This window comes from Lolium perenne, chromosome 2 (genome assembly GCF_019359855.2).
Source record: "Lolium perenne isolate Kyuss_39 chromosome 2, Kyuss_2.0, whole genome shotgun sequence".
NCBI lineage: Eukaryota > Viridiplantae > Streptophyta > Magnoliopsida > Poales > Poaceae > Lolium > Lolium perenne.
Window position 1 is genome coordinate 120,218,641 of NC_067245.2, and position 13,891 is coordinate 120,232,531.

Genomic DNA, 13,891 nt, shown 5'->3' on the forward strand with positions numbered 1-13,891 from the left:
CTACTGGGTCCATAAGACGGTGATGCAAAATTCAGTAGAAACCCACTTTTGGTATCCCCATAGCAATTTCCATTTGGGGTCGATATCCATTCCTCGCACTGCGGAAAACATCATTACAGGTCAAAATGTGTAATGGAGATAATTGCAAATGCACTTGAATTTTTCATTCCCAAAAAAGGTGTACCGGGAAAAATAGTAGATCATATGATCCCGGTGTCATCCAAGGTAGAGAAATGCAAGTTAACCCTGCAAAGGTTCATAAAGTTTTTTTCCTATTTAATAATAGTGTAATAATCTTTATATCTCACAAACAACTAACTGACCAATGAACTACATGAAAAGCTGATCTGAAATACATAGCAGAAAACGTGCTTATCAAAATTCTGCCTGCAGGCGGCACAGCCACACTGCTAAACCACTTACGAATCAACAACAGTCCAACTCCAACATAAACGTGGCCATGTAAAACTGGGAGGATGGAGGACACACTTACAACTGACGTATATATCCGTTATTGCATCATAAACCAGTAGTCGTGCAAATGTAAAATTTAGTATATTGTTTGTCCAACTGATTATTAACGAACGGAGTATTGTTTGATTTTTCGCTGCTATTGTTTCAGGAAGATAAGTATGCTACATATTTGAATTCAGTCCAAGCTCTCACACTAATCCTTCAGCTACAAAGGCATGAAAAACAGTGGAATGAACAATAAAATTAAAATCTACTAATCCCCATTGATGGCAGGAAATTTCAACCAAGTATATTTGTTTGCAGATATAACAATGATATTATTTTTTCAAGAGAAAGGAGAAAGGAAGCAGAGCACATAGCACAAGCTTGGAGAGGCAGTGGCAGTGAGAGCACATAGGAGGAACAATGGTACATTTCTGGTGGCATGGTAAATATAGCAGAAAAATAACCATATTTACCAGTTTGTGAATGATCTCAATATATTAATAGAAGAAGATAAAAAAGCTCATTCCAGAGGTTACAATCACACACACATGTTAAAATCTCAACTTATACGCCCTATTTCCGGTAGGCTACGATAAAGACCAGAGTACGACGAAAAAGATCTATGGGGCTGTGATCCCAGCCAGGTCAAGGGGCTTACAATTAGATGTGCCATGGTTTGTAAATACTTTTGACGAATAACCTCGCTACATACTCTTCTGCAAAAAATACAAGTAGAACTTAAAACACACATCTTTGAAATAATACAACAAATTGAGGAACCAACAAAACAAATGAATGGCTCAAAGACAAATAACATACTGTCCAGGACAAAAAAAAGAATTGTCCACTATGAAACTATAAAGGAACAAAATGTACTTATATGACCTTGTCATGTATTAAGATGTTTGTGTGCCTGCTAAAAGATGTACATTTGATTTGAAGGCCTAGCCCACGGCAATGATAAAAGGGTAGTGGTAATAACAAATATTTCAAAGCTGCAGAATATGAAAGTTCATGCTTTCTAATTTCCAATATTGATCAATAGGTTGTGCAGCCGAAATCATAATAGAAGGAACTTATTTGAAGGTATATAGCAAGGTGATGTACCGAGTAAAATAATAGAACGTGCCAACATAATATACAGGTTTCTCGGAAATTAGCAACGCATTAGGTATGAAACAACCATTTCTAATAACATGACAAAGCCACAAAGTTCCCAAGTAAACAAAAATATGAACTATTTATGTTGAGTTGATAGACCTGCCATATATATAGGTAAAGAGAACTGACAACAAAACCCAATCGACATTTTTTAATTGGGTCTGTAATAAGGTAGAGTAATCAAACTTTGTATGGATAATCTCATATATAACCAATCATTTAGATATTCTCTACATAAATACATAAACATATGCTACCTCTATTCAGTTATAGGGCCACAAATAATAGTCACTCTCCCAACTGAAGGGAGTGATGATAATATTTAAGCGTGACCTGCTCCCAATATTTAACTTCACCTAATGGCACATGAAACTGTCATCACTCAAAACGCAGGAATGAGCCCCAGTTTTTTCATTGTCATGAACAAAATGAATAAAAAGGAAACTGCTACACTACTGCAGCTGGTCTCATGTCCTCAGAACCCACATGCAACCTATGTGCTAATTTCTACACTACTGCCGCTGTTTTAATTACAAAATAAAGAGGCCTACCTGTGTGCTGATTGCTTTATGCCCCCATAGTGGAGACGGTGCAAGTGGCCATGTCACTATGTCCAGGGCAACACTAACTAAAGAGGAGTGACCGAGGCGTTAGCAGTAAAATCAACCTGTAATGCAATCGGTGTTGCTCTAAACTCGGACTCGGACAAGACGGGCAGTGGAGAGCAAGGGGTGCAGCATTTGTCTAAAGATAGTACTGGTGCATTATACATAGTAACAAAAATTCATGTTCTACTTTGGTAGTCCCTTATGCACACTAAAGGATAGTATGCGAAAATGTAACAATACAGTAATAATTCCGAAAATTCAGGAGAAGTGGTACCAAGATGGGTTTTCCTTCGTTGGTGCCTTTAACGGCTGCATTTTCTATTTCATCTGCATGCCAAACATGGTGTGATTAACATCTAACTTCAATGGTTTACATATTACATGGAAGTTAAAAAAATATACTAAAACAGACAATTTATATAAGTTGGGGTAGAACCTTCAGCTGGTGCTGGTCTTTGATATCTTGCTTAGCAAGTGCCCATATCAGTTCAGGGTCAATTTTAGACTGTCAACAAGTGACGAAGTCTGAAGGTGATGCTTCTGGCCTACAAGCATGCTCAAATCCTCAAGTCTTGTGCTCTTCTCGAATATTGGCCCACTCTGTATTTGCTATAAGTACCTGAAATAGAATATGTGCAACCTCTTCAAATCTATTTCGAAAGATACAAAACCAGATCAGCTAAAGCTTCTACAACACAGATTAATTGTAATACAATGGATTATCATCAATAGCACAAAATAATACCTCAAAATCCCTACATGATAGGCAAATGGAAGTTAACATATGTATACGAATGGATTAAACCTACCTCTGCGACAGTGTTTTCTGTTTCTCGCTCGTCCTCCATCGACTGAGCGACTCAAATGCTTGATTAGGTTTCAGTGACCTGAAAAATTAGAAAGAGCAGGATTAAACAAACTGCATTCGTACCACATTTAGTGACCTGGTGAACAAGAACGTAAATATTTGTAGTATATCTTCAAGACTATTTGGATTTGGTTGTACTAATGAATTTTGCTAATTTAAAACATATGCCACATATGGTGAGCATCCGACGCCACGGATAACCAAACATATAACTCCAGACTAAGTAAAAGTCCTGATAACACCAACTGGCCGTTTTAAGTTAACAAACTACTATATCACAACCTGGAAATGAACTGGGCCGTTTATAGAAGAGGCTAAAAATGCAAAACAAGTGTAGTAACTCAAGTAGATCAGTAAGGGAAATAACGAAACTATGTTCATCCTATAATAACTTTTCAGGTGTTGTTTCTATAATTCAGTGTTGACAAACCAATTCATTTGACTCACACGCTCAACTGGTGTTTTAAATAAAACAGACTGGGAATGCAATATCTAAGCCACACGAGCATTGCTGGTTTAACATAAAGTGGGACCTAAACTGGCCCAATAGGCGCATGGCAGCAATTTCTAGAACACTGCTTGAGCATTGTATACACACTAAATATAGCAGTCTAAATACAAGTAAAATCATATCATTATATTTTAGCAAAGTAGCAGCACCTATCAACATTTATCTCTTCTCAAAACTAAATCAATATCAGAGCAGTTTTGCAAATTCTTAATGATTTTCAAATTTGATCAGTGTTTAAGAAACTGCCCAAGCTTCTCATTATATTTGCTTTATTTTGCAAAGTACGCAAACCTTTATGCTCTAATGCATTGTTACACATGGAAAGAGAAACAACATGCTCGATCTGCAATCTATTTGCCTAGTGCAGTTGATCTGTTTCGTTCTACTTTCCTGTATTGTTCTATGTTTTAGCATGGACTGAGGCCGAAGACCACCAGCAGATAAAAAAACTGATAAAGCCTCCAGTAGCTAACATGTAAGAATCGATGATAGCCATTGTGTACTACTTGCTCAGCAATTGATACCACAACAAGGTAAAAAAAATTAAATACGGCATTTTTTCAAATTGAAGACTATATCAACATTACTATTTATTACACAACATAGAAAATGAGAGAATAGCATATAGACAGTTAAGTAAAAAAAAGTACCTTCGCTGTTTAGGCATACCAAATATGTAACCCTCAAAGAGCAAAGACCATAGCATTAATAATCCTAAGCCTCCCTTATTGTTTCCTTCCCAGAATAGAAAATCACGACACATGAAAGTAGAAATAAAATTGCTCTGGCTTTTGCCTCCAACAATGACGATAACCATAGTTCTACGCTCCTAGACAGAACTGAAGAGACTTTGTGAGAATGAGAAAGCTGCAAAATGGCAACTTGTGGACAGAGAAGGCAAAACAAGGAACGGGCAATTTTAAAACTTGTCACATTAAGGGGTATCATCTCGTTTCATAGCTAAACACCTGAATAAATGCCCATGGTAATTGGGATATGGATGTAAACCAATATAAACAAAAAAAACATGAAACAGTCAAATAGAACCATAGAGTAGCCTAAAGTAGCTATCCAGCACCAATATAAGCACATCTACAAAAATACTTTCTAGTATTGAAAAGCAAGCAACAATACTACTTTTTATGTAGAACCTTTGCCATGCCAGTGGCTTAGGAAACGATGAGTATGTTTTCTTCCATACTTCAATTATGTTGATAAACACAACATGTACCATTAAATTTTGGTAACAAGAACACGATCCAGTCTCTGCTCGAGATGTATATACATGATAACTATTTGAGCATTGTATTGTAGGCACAGCTAAAAACAAATTAGCACACATGAAATTTGCTGTTTCTGTAGACCTACTTACCAACGGGGGATCAATTGCCATCAATTTCTTCATACCTTTTTCCAGGTAAGCTCTGATATTTCTGAAATATGATAAAATTTCAAATATGTTAGAGAACCAAAAGCCATTTCAAAATACTCTATTTTCAGAGGAATTTAAAAGGTATTCAAGAGGACCACTGAAAATACTCTATTTATTGCCTAGAGCTAACTCCTATAAATCAGTTTTATTCCCATAGAGCACAGAAGTCACAAGAATTAGATTTAACAAACCAGTTACTACATAGAAATTATAGGCAACCAATATAACTAAGCATACTTTGCAGGAAGAGGCAACTTTACTACTGTGGTAATCAAGCAGAACATCAACGATTAGACCCGAAATTTTCTCACCGTTTCCTGCTTGCACTCTTCCTATTCCACCAAATAGAGAGAGCCATTCCTAAGGGGATAAGAAAAGGATGATTCTATCGATCTAAACTGATATAAAATAAACTGAAATACATTACGGTAGGATAAAAAATGTAAACAATCAACTCAAGCCATTAAAAAAGACAAGCAAGAACACGGGAAAGGGGAATGATGTTGGGGCCTATGTCGAGAGAGGAGAAGAGAGGTAATAGAGGGGTACCTAATTAAGGAAAACCTCACAGTTGATTCACAGCTGCCAGAACACCTCCAAATACTGCCTGCACCATAGTAATATTATCATCAGCCAAAAGCAATCGTGATGCAAAATTACACATCAGCGATGTGTCAACCAACTGCAACCATTGAATCATCCATTTGATTTTTGAAAGATATAAATAAAGGGAACATATTAAAATAATATCGCATTAATTCATCCATGTAGTCAAGTTTTACACAACACGTATATAAATAACTCACAAACAGGCTTATTTTTTGTTACATAAATCAGCTTACTGACTAGTAGCTTCAGTTGTTGTTCTAGTTCTGGGTCAATCCATTCTTGGCTATATTCCAATGGAAGCGTGTTCTAGGATGTAGACATTTGAGGATAAACCAAACTGTAAGAAACTCCCTCGTTGTATGCAATTCAATGGATTCACACTCAAAGGGCAAATTGAAATTTCTAAGAGAAACCTACCTTAATCCATGACGAACAAACTCCTCGGTGGATCCTTTCTGTTGGTGTAGGCCCATAAACTAATGCACATGTCACATGAGTTCTGGAGGGAGCCATCCTGTAGATGGGCATTTAAGCTGTTAGATGTCCCACCCTCAATAGCTGTTAGATGTCCCACCCTCAATAGCACACATAAACTGAGATAAGTCACATAGGCCAATAAAACCACAAATGACATGACATGAAGTATATGTTTTAGCTTAAGATAATGTCCCCACTCCAAAGTGGATTCATAATGTGAGAATACAACTTGTAGTTGAAGAATTTAAGCATCGTGTAGACATCCATTTACCTCACAAAATGAAGAGCTTTACAACCTTAGTGCTGAATCATCTATAATGGGCAATAAATGGAAGACTAATTAAGTACACATACATACTTTTGAGATGATGATATGGAGTAGAATCGTGGCTGTAGACGAGGAGCAACCGCTGCAAAGAATACTCCCAATTCCCAAAGGAGTCTTAGCTGAAGGAAATGCAGCCATAACTTCAATAAGGCTCCGCTGGCTAGCTACAATCCATTGAGCATACTCATCCTGGACACCACAGAAGTGTAACCTTCAGTGAATAATATCTACCAGGTAAAAACACTACAACATAGGTTTTCAAATAGAAGTAACCTTTCCAGCAGGAGAATCCAAAAACATGAGCAGCTAAAGCATTCAAAGCAGCCTCAAGGATTCAGAAAATGATCGCGAGAGGCACCTCCAAGTTTTATATTACTACATTATTGTCAATGGTGTTTCCAGCCTTTTTACTATTCTCCACTCTACCAGACTTGCAGTAGCCATCATGACCAGCTTCCAACAACACACCTAGAGTAAAAGGTAGAGAGGTTCATCCATTAAATCACACAATTTAATTTCCAAAGAGTGCTAGCCTACACAACTTAATATTCCGTTGTTCCACCCAACCATCTACTCAAAACCTGAACTTTTTCCACGAATGTCAGATCTGCTAGACATTATTGCTGTGGTAATCAAGCAGAACAACAATGATCAGAGCCCCCAAAAGAATCACCTTTTCGCTCCCTTCCTGTTTCACCAAAGAGAGAGATGCATTATTAGATCGTTCCAAGATCGTACCATCCATAAGCAAGCAATTACCGAACTCCATTTGTTGTGTCTCAGATCTAAATACCTGACCCAGAAATTAACAAACATGGAGAACGGTTGCAAGCAAAATATCTTAATTAAAAACCATGCACAATAGAGAGGGGATTGAACGGGACCATGAGGGCAATTGAGCAACGTCGGATGCCTCGTCACAGAGGTGGTCGCCGCCTCATGTTGCCTCTATGTGCCTACCTCTCACGATACGAGAGCTGCCCAACACGCAAAAGAATCTTTGCTCACGAATCGGAAGGAAGAGAAAGAGATGGAGCTTACCTGGGAAGGAAGAGGAACCAGGTGCTCGCGAATTGGAGCCAGGGCAACAACCCAGGCGTGCCGCCGCCTCCTTCTTCCTCCGGGACATGCTCCTGCAGGACCACCTGCTCCGCCCCTTCGCGCTCACCTCGTTATGCAACCGAATACAGCCGCCGCCGCATCCAGACGATGCCATCACCGGCCCCGTGTCCAGCCGCTCCGGAGCACGCTCCCTGCCACCGATGGCCCCCGCGTCCATCCGCCGCGGTCGCTAGGGCGCCGCTCTTCCTGCGGCGGAGCCGCAGAGATGAGAGGAGCGGGAGGTGGCTCGGGGCGGGAGTGTGGAGGCGGAGACGAGAGAGAGAGAGGAGACACCGGCTCAGATATTTTCACGAATCGAGATCTAGGTTTCACCGCGGGACATGGGCGCGACGCGGACGGCGTATGCAAAACGGACGTGGTGATTATGCTGGATCGCTCGCTGAAACACCGGCCCCGCACGCACATGGGCCCAACCGTCATGGAGTCATCCAGATAAGCAAGAAGTGAAATAAAAACTACTGCATCCGACGGCTGAGGTGAAAAGTGGGATGCAGATTTTACTGTTGCAACCTGATTGGACGATCCAGATTCGTTTGCCCCTTCAGACCCCCTGGTTGAGAGGGTAGTCTTTGAACATTTATAGAAGTAATGTATGAGGAGGAGAAGAAGTGGCCATGGCCATGGGTGCAACGGAAGAACTCTGTACGTGAGGAGGAAGATGACGTTTTGGTGTCTTCTTCGATCGGTTGGGCTGAGATGGCCAGGAATGATGCAGCCAATCAAATATGTGAGGGAGGGAGAAAGAATAAAGATGGAAGGACCGGTTGGGCTTCTTTGAGCTGGTCAGCCTAGCATGGGTTGACTTGTTTTTTTTCTTCTTTCCTATTTCTAATCATATATTATTTGAGCCGCGTTCAAGATCAAAACTGCTTTTAAACAGTCTTAAAATATTTCAGAAAATCATGATACAAGATAACAGTACGAATGAAATTCAAAGGTGAACACTTTGGAACTGTTTTTACTTGAAAATAAATTTCAAAACTCAAAATATTGAGTGTAGGTATATATGTCCATTCTATGCATAATTCTAAAGTGGTATTTTGTTTTCAAATATTTTGAAACTAAAGGTTTATAAAATATCTATTTTTATATAGGTGTTTTTAAGTAGTACACAAAGTTTAAATTCCGTGTGGAATTTCAATCAAGACAAACAATTCAAACATTCTAATTTATTTACTTTAACATTCCAAAATTTAGAAAATTTTGGGATGTTACATTCATCCCTGCATATTTCAAGAAGACTCAAGCATCTAAGCTTGGGGATGCCCAAGGCATCCCCTTCTTCATCGATAAATTATCAGGTTCCTCTAGTGAAACTATATTTTTATTCCATCACATCTTATGTGCTTTACTTGGAGCGTCTGTATGTTCTTGTTTTTGTTTTCTTTGAATAAAATTGGATCCTAGCATTCATTGTGTGGGAGAGATACACGCTCCGCTGTTGCATATGAACACATATGTTCTTAGCTTTATTCTTAATGTTCATGACGAAGGTTGAAACTGCTTCGTTAATTGTTATATGGTTGGAAACAGAAAATGCTACATGTGGTAATTGGTATAATGTCTTGAATAATTTGATAGTTGGCAATTGTTGTGCTCAAATAGATCATGTTTAAGCTCTTGCATCGTGTACTTTGCACCTATTAGTGAAGAAATACTGTAGAGCTTGTTGACATTTGGTTTGCATGATTGGCCTCTCTAAAGTCTAGATATTTTCTGGTGAGGGTTTGAACAACAAGGAAGACAGTGTAGAGTCTTATAATGCTTGCAATGTGTTCTTATGTAAGTTTTGTTGTACCGGTTCATACTTGTGTTTGCTTCAAACAACCTTGCTAGCCTAAGCCTTGTATTGAGAGGGAATACTTCTCGTGCATCCAAATCCTTGAGCCAAAAACTATGCCATTTGTGTCCACCATACCTACCTACTACATGGTATTTTCGGCCATTTCAAAGTAAATTGCTTGAGTGCTACCTTTAAAATTCCATCCTTTGTCTTTGCAATATATAGCTCATGGGAAAAATAGATTAAAAACTATTGTGGTATTGAATATGTACTTATGTATCTTATTTCTTATAAGTTGCTTGTTGAGCGATAACCATGTTCCTGGGGACGCCATCAAATATTACACTTTGTTGAATATCATGTGAGTTGCTATGCATGTTCCTGAAGTAAGGGTGATTTATCATGAGTTGAATGGTTTGAGCATGCATATTGTTAGAGAAGAACATTGGGCCGCTAACTAAAGCCATGATCCATGGTGGAAGTTTCAGTTTGGACAACAATCCTTAATCTCTTATGAGAATATTATCTGTTGTTGAATGCTTATGCATTAAAGAGGAGTCCATTATCTGTTGTCTATGTTGTCTCGGTATGGATGTCTAAGTTGAGAATAATCAAAAGCGAGAAATCCAATGCGAGCTTTCTCCTTAGACCTTTGCACAGGCGGCATAGAGGTACCCCTTTGTGACACTTGGTTAAAACATATGTTATGCAATGATAATCTATGTAAATCCAAGCTAATTAGGACAAGGTGCGGGCACTATTGGTAATCTATGCATGAGGCTTGCAACTTATAGGATATCTTATACATAACACATATGCTTTACTACTACCGTTGACAAAATAGTTTCTATGTTTTCAAAATAAAAGCTCTAGCACAAATATAGCAATCCATGCTTCCTTCTTCAAAGGGCCATTTTTTTCTTTTATGTTGAGTCAGTTTACCTATTTCCTTCCATCTTAGAAGCAAACACTTGTGTTAACTGTGCATTGATTCTTACATACTTGCTTATTTGCATTCATCATATTACTTTGTGTTGACAATTATCCATGAGATAAACATGTTGAAGTTGAAAGCAACCGCTGAAACTTATATCTTCCTTTGTGTTGCTTCAAAACTTTCTACTAAGAATCTATTTCTTTATGAGTTAACTCTTATGCAAGTCTTATTGATGCTTGTCTTGAAAGTATTATTCATGAAAAGTCTTTGCTATATGATTCAGTTGTTTAATCATTCTCTTTACCATTGCTTCGAATCACTTCATTCATTACATATGCTTACAATAGTATTGATCAAGATTATGATAGCATGTCACTTCAGAAATTATCTTTGTTATCGTTTACCTACTCGAGGACGATTAGGAACTAAGCTTGGGGATGCTTGATATGTCTCAAACGTATCTATAATTTCTTATGTTCCATGCTACTTTATTGATGATACTCACATGTTTTATACACACTTTATGTCATATTTATGCATTTTCCGGCACTAACCTATTAACAAGATGCCGAAGAGTCAGTTGTTGTTTTCTGTTGTTTTTGGTTTCAGAAATCCTAGTAAGAAAATATTCTCGGAATTGGATGAAATCAAGGCCCAGGGTATTATTTTTCCACGAAGCTACCAGAAGTCCGAAAGGGAAACGAAGTGGGGCGACGAGGCAGCCACACAATAGGGCGGCGCGGCCCACCCCTTGGCCGTGCGGCCCTAGCGTGTGGGCCCCTCGTGACGCCCCCTGACCTACCCTTCCGCCTACATATAGCCTTCGTCGAGATAACCCCAGTACCGAGAGCCACGGTACGGAAAACCTTCCAGAGACGCCGCCGCCGCCAATCCCATCTCGGGGGATTCAGGAGATCGCCTCCAGCACCCTGCCGGAGAGGGGAATCATCTCCCGGAGGACTCTTCATCGCCATGATCGCCTCCGGATTGATGCGTGAGTAGTTCACCCCTGGACTACGGGTCCATAGCAGTAGCTAGATGGTCGTCTTCTCCTCATTGTGCTATCATTGTCGGATCTTGTGAGCTGCCTAACATGATCAAGATCATCTATCTGTAATGCTACATGTTGCGTTTGTTGGGATCCTATGAATATGGAATACTATGTTATGTTGATTACCAATCTATCATATATGTGTTGTTTATGATCTTGCATGCTCTCCGTTATTAGTAGAGGCTCTGGCCAAGTCATTACTTGTAACTCCAAGAGGGAGTAATTATGCTCGATAGTGGGTTCATGCCTCCATTAAATCTGGGACAGTGACAGAAAGTTCTAAGGTTGTGGATGTGCTGTGGCCACTAGGGATAAAACATCAATGCTTTGTCTAAGGATATTTGTGTTGATTACATTACGCACCATACTTAATGCAATTGTCTGTTGTTTGCAACTTAATACTGGAAGGGGTGCGGATGCTAACCTGAAGGTGGACTTTTTAGGCATAGATGCATGCTGGATAGCGGTCTATGTACTTTGTCGTAATGCCCAAATAAATCTCACACTACTCATCATAATATGTATGTGCATTGTCATGCCATCTTTATTTGTCAATTGCCCAACTGTAATTTGTTCACCCAACATGCTATTTCTTATCGGAGAGACACCACTAGTGAACTGTGGACCCCGGTCCATTCTTTACATCGAATACAATCTACTGCAATACTCGTTCTTACTATTCTTTGCAAACATCATCATCGACACTATACATCTAATCCTTTGTTACAGCAAGCCGGTGAGATTGACAACCTCACTGTTAAGTTGGGGCAAAGTATTTTGGTTGTGTTGTGCAGGTTCCACGTTGGCGCCGGAATCCCTGGTGTTGCGCCGCACTACACTCTGCCGCCATCAACCTTCAACGTGCTTCTTGGCTCCTACTGGTTCGATATCCTTGGTTTCTTTCTGAGGGAAAACTCGCCGCTGTACGCATCACACCTTGCTCTTGGGGTTCCCAATGGACGTGTGCTTTACCGTCACAAGCATGCACCTATACATCTAACAAGTGTATTAGGTGTGTTGGGGACACAAGAGACTTCTTGTATCGTAATTGCAGGGTTGCTTGAGAGGGATATCTTTGACCTCTACCTCCCTGAGTTCGATAAACCTTGGGTGATTCATTTAAGGGAAACTTGCTGCTGTTCTACAAACCTCTGCTCTTGGAGGCCCAACACTGTCTACAAGAATAGAAGCGTGCGTAGATATCAAGCTATTTTCTGGCGCCGTTGGCGGGGAACAAAGAAAAGTTACACCACAGAGATTTCTACCTCCCACGTCAACTGCGCGCCAGCAGTAGACAACAAGCTATTTTCTGGCGCCGTTGCCGGGGAGGTAAGGTAAAAGGTATTCACATCCTCTGACTACTAAGCTATTTCCTAGCATTGTTGCCGGTGTGTGAGTGCTCGAAGCTATTTCCTTTAAATCCTGCAATTGCATCTTTTTGTTTCTTGTTTTTATTTTTCACTAGTTAGGCATAATGGAAAATAACAGTGAGCTTTTTAATCTATTTCCTGAGTTAAGACATAAATTGTGTGATGCGAAAATTAAAAAACCTATGGAACCTTATTTGCATGCTAGTACCAATGTTATTAGTATGAACACCATTGTTGATAATGCTATGGAAGAATTTAAGCTTGGGGAAGCTGGTTTTGATTAGCATGATATTTTTAGTCCCCCAAGTTTTGAGGAGAAAATTTACTTTGATGATACTTTACCTCCTATATATGATGATTACAATGATGACTATCATCCACCTACTATTGAGGAGAAAATTAATTATGATTATACTATGCCTCCTATATTTGATGATTATGGTGATAATGATAGCTACTTTGTTGAATTTTCTCCCACTACAATTAATAAGAATGACTATGCTTATGTTGGGAGTAGTAATTATTTTATGCATGAGACTCATGATAAGAATGTTGATAGTTATATTGTTGAGTTTGTTCATGATGCTACTGAAAGTTATTATGAGAGAGGGAAACATGGTTATATGCATCTTAATAATATTGAGTTTCCCCTCTTTATGTTGAGAATTTTGAAGTTACTCGTGTTTTATCTTCCTATGCTTGTCACTTTGTTCTTCATGAATTTATTTATTTACAAGATTCCTTTTCATAGGAAGTGGGTTAGGCTTACATTTGTTTTGAATTTGCTTTTTGATGCTCTCTTTTGCTTCAACTCTTATTTCTTGTGAGTGCATCATTAAAATTACTGAGCCCATCTTAATGGCTATAAAGAAAGCACTTCTTGGGAGATAACCCATGTTTTTATTTTGCTACTGTTTTGTTGTGTCTTGGAAGTTGTTACTACTGTAGCAACCTCTCCTTATCTTTATTCTATTGCATTGTTGTGCCAAGTAAAGTCTTTGATAGTAAGGTTGATACTAGATTTGGATTACTGCGCAGAAACAGATTTCTTGCTGTCACGTATTTGGGCAGGGTTCTCTGTAGGTAACTCAGAAAAATCTGCCAATTTACGTGCGTGATCCTCAGATATGTACGCAACTTTCATTCAATTTGAGCATTTTCATCTGAGCAAGTTC

The 13,891-nt window shown here is 39.1% G+C and overlaps 1 long non-coding RNA gene across 1 annotated transcript in view; it reads right to left on the minus strand.

The window, feature by feature from the left end:
* LOC139835204 (uncharacterized) overlaps positions 1-13,891 on the minus strand; it is a 116,694-nt gene that overhangs the window by 77,966 nt on the left and 24,837 nt on the right. The gene's annotated exons all lie outside the window — the stretch shown is intronic.